Genomic DNA, 8,837 nt, shown 5'->3' with positions numbered 1-8,837 from the left:
CTGGCAGAGTACACTTTTGTGGTGCTTCTACCTTGGTTCTGGGAAAACCTGGAGGGCCTGATCTCATTGTAGAAATGTAGAGAGCCCTTGGGCGGCAACCCTTCTTCTTGAAAATGACACAGATACTGGCGCAGGTGTTTTCTCTGAATGAAGTTTGAGACTCCGTGATGCCACAGCACGTTCAATGACTCCAGGCCTATCTGCCTTCTCCACTTTCAACTGAGAAACAAAGCTCAGTAGTAATGATCTGTAGATAAATACAATGCAAATCTTGCAGAGTTTGTATACAAGGATTCGGAGAATAATAAAATGTCCTATAAGTGTAAAAGTATGTATATTGGTGAGAGGTTTTGGGAACGTACGGGGGGATGGTGGATGGGGGGAGGGGGGTTCACACAGTGTCAGGGATGTAAATGATAAACGTCTAAGTTTTGCTTTGTCTTGTGCACCTGAAACTAATTAAAAAAAAAAAGTATGTATATTTTTACATGTATTAGATTATGTTGCAAGTAATTTAAATAGCACCCATTTACAAATAGCATGTCAAAATGAAATATCACTGCACAAAAAATTTTGAGTGGGTTGTGTGTACATCTGCTGTTGCAATAAGAATACTTAAACCATAATACATATCTTAAAGTCTCAGTCATCAGAAAACTATAGGTAAAAAATAATGTTAATGCAAATATACAATACAGTTCTATACGTTGTAAGGTCAACCCTCAAACTCGAAACAAACTAAATTGATAATAGAGCTAAACTAAAGATAATTTATTTTTTTAAAAAGGAAAAATAGCAGCATGACTAACTCCACACAAGGCTGATAATTCACTGTTAAGAAAGCCGCCTTCCTGAAAATAGTGGGAATTCCAGCTGTCGGCACATGGGCACGTACAGGAGTCTTGTCAAGTTGCCAGGAGTTTCAGGGTAGCCAGTAGAGATTTAATAAACTCTACTTGCCAATTTTAGTTTCTAAATGCCAAACTTTAGTGATCTTCTATTAGAATGTTACTAGTCAGGAGCCTATAGTTGGACCTAAAAAGGAAAGGTAATGAAATCTGTTACCATTTGCCCATAACAACTGGAAAAAGGATGTGCATTTTTGGAACTCTCTGTGACCCTTGGGACAGCCTCATGTTCCACTGTGGGCTGTGGAGCTAAATAGGTCTGTGTGTTTGCTCAATGGTGTCAACTGTTTTGGGTCATACTGAAAATTCCTGTGTATTTTTTCATAGCTAATCTGTAGATTTGGGGCTGCTTCTTTTGGAGAAGTAGTCTGTCTTGGTTTTGTTGGGCTGCCATAACAAAACACAAGACTGGATGGCTTGTAAACAACATTTATTTCTCACAGTTCTGGAGGCTGGAAGTCCATGATCAGGCTGCCAGCATGTCGGGGCGGGGGGCCCTCTTCCAGGTGGAAGGTCCTCACAGGGTAGAAAGGGCAGGGAGCTCTCTCAGGCCTCTTTTACGCAGGTATTAATCTCATTCATGTGACCTAATCACCTCCCAAAGGTCCTACCTCCTAATACCATCATATTGGTATTAGGGGACACAAACATTCAGACCATAGCAAATCCTTCTCTAGGTTAATGAAACCAAGGTGGGGACAGGCTTACAGCTTCACAGGATCCCATCCCTGCCTGTACCTGTTTTCTGAGCCCCTCCTATGTGCCAGAGCCTGTGCCACATGCCGAGGTTACTAGCATGAGAAGGACAAACAGCATGCTTTGAAATATTTAGCCAAAAAGGCAGGAGAGATCCTTTCATGGCAGAAACCTGAAGACTTGAAGCTTCAGGGCATGTGTCCAAAGAATGCGAGGCAGTGTACTTTTTGGGGGCAAGGCCCATGTTTTACTGGGGTTCCTCTTAGAGATTCAGTATATGATTTAGTGACACACATGGTGATGTCTGACCCATATTGAGGTTCCTTTGGAATGATGTTTCTTTTGGGGGTCTAGGTCCCAGAACAACAGCTGCTGAGCACAGGGAAGGACAAGGCTGGAACAATGCACAACTGACTGTGCTTTCTTTCCTGCACGCGCTAGTAGTTAGTGTGAAAAAATGATAAAATAGAAGCTGTCTTTTCTTTTTCCATTTTGAAGGGAGAGTTATAAATCACCCTCCTCAACCACCCCACTGCACACACACACACACACACACACACACACACACACATGATGCCCAGCTATTGCCCGACTACAATGTGTGTGTGCCTCCTCGGTGACCGTTACACTCTTTCATGGCCTCCTGTACCTCTCCATTGTGTAACCTTCAGCTGCCTTGCAATACCTGGTCGATGCCTCCTACTGGACAGTGAGCTCCGTGTGGGCAGGGACCACAACTACAAATAATTGGCTCTCAACAAATAGTTGGCAAAAAATAAATGTGTTTGTTGCATTGTATTATGACAGGGAAAGGCATGGGCAGGGGCTGGGTCTTCCTTGAAGGCAATTCCCAGTTTCCATCATCCCAGGAAAGGTGGTCCCCTCACAGGAATCCAGCCCCGAGTAGCAGCCTGAATCAGAAGTGGCTTCATTCCTGGTGGAGACAGTTTGGGCAGATGCACTGATGGTGTGAGTATTTATGGAGGTTCTATCTGGCGACTCAGGTTGGGTTGGGAAAGAAGTGAAACCAGAAGGGGAGGGGTGAACGCCTTGACTTTGAAGTATTTCTCTTGAAGAAGAGTTTCTTCTCCAGGAATAGGTTACAGGGGGAGTAAGAAATACCTGCTCCAAGGTTGAAGATAGGAGAGGTGGAGGAGCAGCTTCTCAAGTGCTATTGACTAAGATGTGGTCGTACGGTGCATGCCTCCAAGGCAGCTCTTGCTACTTGCCACTTGCCACTTGTCTGACTTATTCAACACCTGATCTGGTCTATACAAGTCCACTGGTCACGCACTTGGATATCGCAGCAACCTCCAATTGCTATGAAAGTTTCTGAGTGCTTACTCTTAGTTTTTGCCCTTGTCTCTTTGTAACAGTTCTCAGACTAGTGCTGGATCACTGGCCACATTTTGAGTAGCACTAGTCTAATGGGGTGTCAGACAAAGAAGGTTGGGGCAGGGGTGGGGGGAATGGCTGAAGTCGGAGCTGAGGTCTGATTTGTTTGAGAGTTCCAGCATTTCTGGGTTATGACAGAGTCTATGGCTATGGAGTGGCAAGAACGGGAAGGACACAGGAGATGGGGAGGGCCTACAGTGGTTTACAGGACTACGTGTAAGGATATGCTACTTCCCCCCCCCCTCCACCATTCCAAATACACTGAATCTCTACATAAACATAGGCATTTAAAGACTGCACTGGGCCTCTCCTATAGAGGCCTTCCTGATGTCTGTACCATTTGCATGTTTGCTGTAACACATCAAGACCCTTAAACTAAAATGGAATTTCATCTTTCCTACAAAGTCATTCTAAGTTCTCTTGGTGTGGTTATGGGAAAGACAGACCTCCTCTAAAATGGTGAGAGCTAGGGCCGCAGTGCTGGCCTCCTTTGTCAGGTCTGATCAATGTGTGTCCTACCTGACCTGGGGTCTCTGTATGGGAGCACCCCAGACCATCAGAGACCTGCTGTATTTGTTTATTTGGGGCTGAGGACTGCTTTTCTCCATATTGGACCATCCCCCATCTTCCATCTGTCCTCTACCATTCTCTTCTGTGAATGAAGGTTGGGGAGGGGCAAAAGGAGGACATGGGAGAAATAGGGAGCAGCAGATCATGCTGGGAAGTAGATAGGGGCCTGTGGGGGGGGGGGCAGAGCTCACTCTTAGGGATGAGGGCTGGCTGGCCAAGGCTGCACCTAGTTTGTGTTTTAGATGGTGGTGGTCCTGGGGGAGACTATCCCTTTTCCTCATCCTAGGTTTAAATCAAAGGACAGCCTGACCTTTCACCTTGACCTAGTAGAGAAGTGAAGGATAGAAGGCTGGCGATGCCTTGCTGGGCTTCCTCCGTCCCAGGACAATGGTGCAATTGGGCAGTGGGGCACTGGGGCAATGGCTGGCATTGTCCACGGCCACAACCCATGAGCTCCTGTGAATCTTATTTTCCTGAGCTAGAGGGGGCAATGCTTTTTAATTTTTTAAAAATAGATTTTACTTTTTACAACAGTTTTAGATTTATAGAAAAATTGAGAAGGTAGTACAGAGAGTTCCCACATACCTCACACTCACTTACAAATGTTTTTCATTAGTATAATATATTAACTAGTTTATTTAGGTTTCCTCAGTTTTTCCCTATGTCTTTTTTCCCTTCCGTAATACCATATTATACCATATAACATTTAGTTGTCATGTCTCCTTATGTTCTTCTTGAAATGACAGTTTCTCAGACTTTATTTACTTGTTTGCTCACGTTGTTCCAGCTTTGGTCGTTGGGAACTCCTTCAGTTGGCTCCTGAGTTCCTTTGGCACATCCCCACCGATGTAGGTTTGTTGTTTTGTTTGTCTTTTAGCATTTCCTTACTTCCTAGCACTAACAAGATGCTCCAGGCTCATCTCATATCTCCTGTTCCAGTCCTAGAATCAGCTCTCTCTCTGAGGAGTCCTTGTTTCTTTTGAGAATGACATTAAAAACCAAAAGCTGGGTGCAGGTGTGCTCATTGCTAGTGGGGTATCATTGCTTGTAGTTCCTCTCAGCTGATAGAGCAGGGAAATATATGTGTTTATACCAATGAGTGCATGTACTCATATCTATAAATGTTTATTTAACAATTTATATTGAGCTAAACATGAGTTCATAAGGATGTCTCCAACTCTAATCCATGACCACATGAGTCAGGGGCAGTGCTTTTTATCTCAGAACCATCCTCTCCCCCACCAAACACAACATTCATCCCTAGTGTTTGATGTTTTTTTAAAGCATATTCAGAAATTAACCACATCTGATAGTGGGAGTTTATCTATAATTAGAACTAAAAGTACTTTATGAATAATGATAAAAGGTTAACGCATGATTATCAGCATATTCACCTCAAGTATCAGATTTCTAAAAAAGACTACTTGAAAGAAAAGAAGTTTTCTCCTGGTAAGAATAACTAGCAAAACTCTGAAATAGACCAAGGAAGGATGTGCCAGCCCCATCCAAAAGTAAAACATGGCAGATTGTATTTTCCCAAATTGGCTACAACGGTCTCTCTTGTCCCACATGTTTTTCTTACAGATGTGACCCTGACATTTGTGCCACTGGGAGGAGGGTCCATGTCTCCTCTCCTTGGCTTTGGATGAGACTGACTTACTTGCTATCAAATGAATGCAGAGAATGTGATGCTGTGTGGGTCAGAAATGTGAGATGGCTTTGAGTTTGTTCTTGGAAGCACTTGCATTGCTGCTCTGAGCTACATATAAACAGTCCAACTTCTGTGAAGCCACCATGCTGTGAGGAAGCCCAAAATATTACGTTGGTGAAAAGTAATTGCGGTTTTTGCAATTATTTTTAACCTTTTAAGCCGCAATTACTTTTGCACCAACCTAATAGCTCATGCAGAGAGACCACATAAAGCATTGAAGCTACATGAAAGATGCGCCCCCCCACACACGTGTTCCTGAATTCTTGACTTACAGAGACTGTGAGATACAGTAAGACAATTGTTGTTTTAAATGACTCAGTTTTGGGGTGATTTAATTCACAGCAATATTTGCCAGAACATAAAACATGTAAAGTCTCAATAATTAAAACAATGTAGTACTGGCACTGAAATAGACCAATAATAGAAGAGAAAAACCAGAAATGGACCCAAATACACATAGGAATTTAGCATATGTAAAAAATGGCATTTCAAATCAGTAGGAAAAGTGGGTTTTTTTAAATAAATGATGTTACAACTGGTAACTGTCTATAAAAACTAAAGTTGGATCTATACTTTACATCATATATTAGGATAAACTCCAAATGGGTCTAAGATTTAAACATAAAAAATTAAATCCACAAAAGAAGTAGAAGAAAATATGGGTGAATTCTTTTATAAATTTGGACTGGGTATCCTCCCTAACTAAGCCTCAAAATCCACTGATCTTGAAAGAAAATTAACCAAATTTACTACACATAAAAAAACCTGAAAGGCAAAAATAAGAGACAAATATCAAAAATATGTGTAACTCATATTACAGATTAAAAATAAATAAAAATGCATAAAATCCAGTGGATGAATGGGCAAAGATTATGGAAAAGGTAACACATTGATACTCAATTTTGTGATTATAAAAAGTTTATGAAAAAATAAATTCAAATGGCACTTTAATAGTCTTGCAGAAATTGTGGTGAAATCAAGACGCATTTGGGTGAAATTGTTAGGCAAATTATGCACAGAAACCACTGATGAAATTTAAGCCTGGGTTGATATAGGGGAAGAAAACTAATCTCTCCAAGTTGCCCCTCAAAGTTGAAATCAAGGCCATCTGAATAGGAGTGTCAAATGGGTACCCTTCTAAGTAACGAACGCCTCCCAAGGAAGCCCACTACACAAGGATCGAGACTACCTGGGTGTCCATGTAATTATTTCTCAAAATAAACAGAGTGAGAGGTCCATCTTTGCTTCTTGGATTTAAGTCAAGCTATTATATATAAACTGTGTAAAGTCAGTATGTGAAATTGAATGCTGCTTTGTTTTCTTCAGTGATTTTAAAGGAAATGGGTAATTCCAATATGCTTTCCCCCTCCCCCATTACATTCCTATGTTCTTCTAAAGCATGCCCTTGTGTGTTGGCTCCTAGAATATTTTGAAAAGCATTTAAGATATTTCTTTGTTATGTGCCACCCCAAATGCGGGTGTCTTTATATATTCCATAGTCCTTTAACTCTATCTACTGCTTGTGCCAATTGCTTTATGAAGAATCAAGTAAAATGTTGACCAAACATTTACTAAGTTTTCTTTCAGTTGAAATAAGCCACATGTTAACCAAATTCCTAAGTCCTGTCTTTGCCTGAAATGGACTTTACCAATAAATCATTCTTCATATTGATCAGCAAAGGGAAAAAAAAATAAAAGGAAAAGTACTTTTCATTTTTTTAGGCTAATAGTTGGTAACAATGGTACTTTCACTTAACTTCAGTAGTAACTAAAGCCCAATTGTCAACTCAAAAACAGTTTTTGCTGTCCTTCCAGGAAATACCTCTATAGTGAGAGGAAGTTGCCAACAAATGCTTTTGGAACTTCAGGCTGAAGCTGTGTTCCTGAAGTTAGCAAGTGAGAGTGTGTGTGTGTGTGTGTGTGTGTGTGTGTGTGTGTGTGTGTGTTTTCACTCTGAGCTGCAAAGATGTGCCAGGTGTTTGTGACAAGCTGTGATGAAGACCATAGATTACTTGGAATCCATTGTGTTCTTTTTCCTTGTTGGAAAAAGAAGGCTTCTGAAAACAAACCCTTATTTAAAGGAAGTCCCACTTAATCCAACAAGGCTTTGAATGAAGTCCCTTTTATATAAACTACTTGACAAAGGACATTTGGCCCCAAGGAACCAGGTAAGGCCAGAAACTGGAATCAACACCCCACAGATGATTCAGACAGTTCAAAGCTCAGGACCTACTTAAAACATCACAGACTTTTACTGACCTCGATCAGAATGAAATTTACCCCAAAATATAAGCAGAGGTCTTATGTAGAACACCAGCAAACCTCAGTTGCAATGACTGAGGAAATCAATGTTTTCTAAGGTTAGTGAAGTAGTGGAGCTCACTTCTGACCCCCCAAAATCTTTAAAAATGATTTTAAAAAGACAATTCTTATGTATTTAGAAAGCATAGAGATTTTATTATGGGAAAATAGTAAGCTGAACTCTGTGCTGTGTTATGATCCAGTGGGACCCCTTTAAAAGGCCAGGGTGGACCAACAGGAACAGGGACAGGCAGGCACCAAGGTTCAAGACGGCTGGCATGTAAGGTACAGCAGGTTCTTGCTTCATCCCAGGTCACTCTGAAATCCTAGAACCAATAGCAGTCAACACAAATGACCCATTGTCCTTCTGTCTCCACCAGCAACAAGCCTGCTTAGAATACAAAGCACATTTTATGAGCAAAAGCTGCCACCACAGGCCGCAGCCACACATTCCTGCAGGATCCGGAGGCTGGGTGAACCGTGCTGATTGCTTCCTGGTCAATCTCATTTAAATGTTGTGTGAACATAAGAGGCAGCAACAACACAATGAATCTCATGATTCATTCGCGTGACCCAGGGATGAGAGGGAAAAATCGGAAGGCAGTGCACCAATTCCCACCCTTTTCTTAACTCTTTTTACCTGAAGGCATTTTGGGGCTTTGCCCTCTCCATCTTGCCTCCATCCTGAGGAACGGATGCTACTAGGGCAACAACACGCAGGAGTGGGCTTCCTGTGCCCAAGGTAGTCCCCTGCCAGGTCTGCTGAGCTCTGTTCTCCTAGACCCAGTAACCCCAGAGATAACTGATCACGGGGGGCCCACAGACTGCTACCTCATTACATTGGGCACGTGTGATGTCTAATTATATAGTCTACGTGGCGAGATGGAACTTGTGGCTTGGGACAAAGTTGTCCCATGAACCCGGATGTTGGCTCTGATGTGGTAACCGTATGAGTTAATTATACTGGAGTTTCAGGGTGGTGTGTTTGGGGATATAAGAGGCTTGGTAAGCTCTCCCTAAGGGCTTCATGGAATACCTGACAAACTCGTCCACCATGAGGAAGTGAATAAACCCTAGAAGCTGCAATCGATTCCAAAGCGGTCCCTTAGTCTCAGGCCTAGGTCTGGGAAGCTCCACTGGGGATGTGTCCTTTGAGGTTACCTCAGTGAACGATGACTTCTCAGTGGTGACTGAGTCAGAGGGCTTGTTTTCACCAAGCTTCACGCCCAGTCCCCACTGGGACTACTTCAGGGATG

The sequence above is a fragment of the Rhinolophus sinicus genome, linkage group LG06 (assembly GCF_036562045.2).
Source record: "Rhinolophus sinicus isolate RSC01 linkage group LG06, ASM3656204v1, whole genome shotgun sequence".
NCBI classification, from domain to species: domain Eukaryota; kingdom Metazoa; phylum Chordata; class Mammalia; order Chiroptera; family Rhinolophidae; genus Rhinolophus; species Rhinolophus sinicus.
This window is presented reverse-complemented; position numbering follows the sequence as displayed.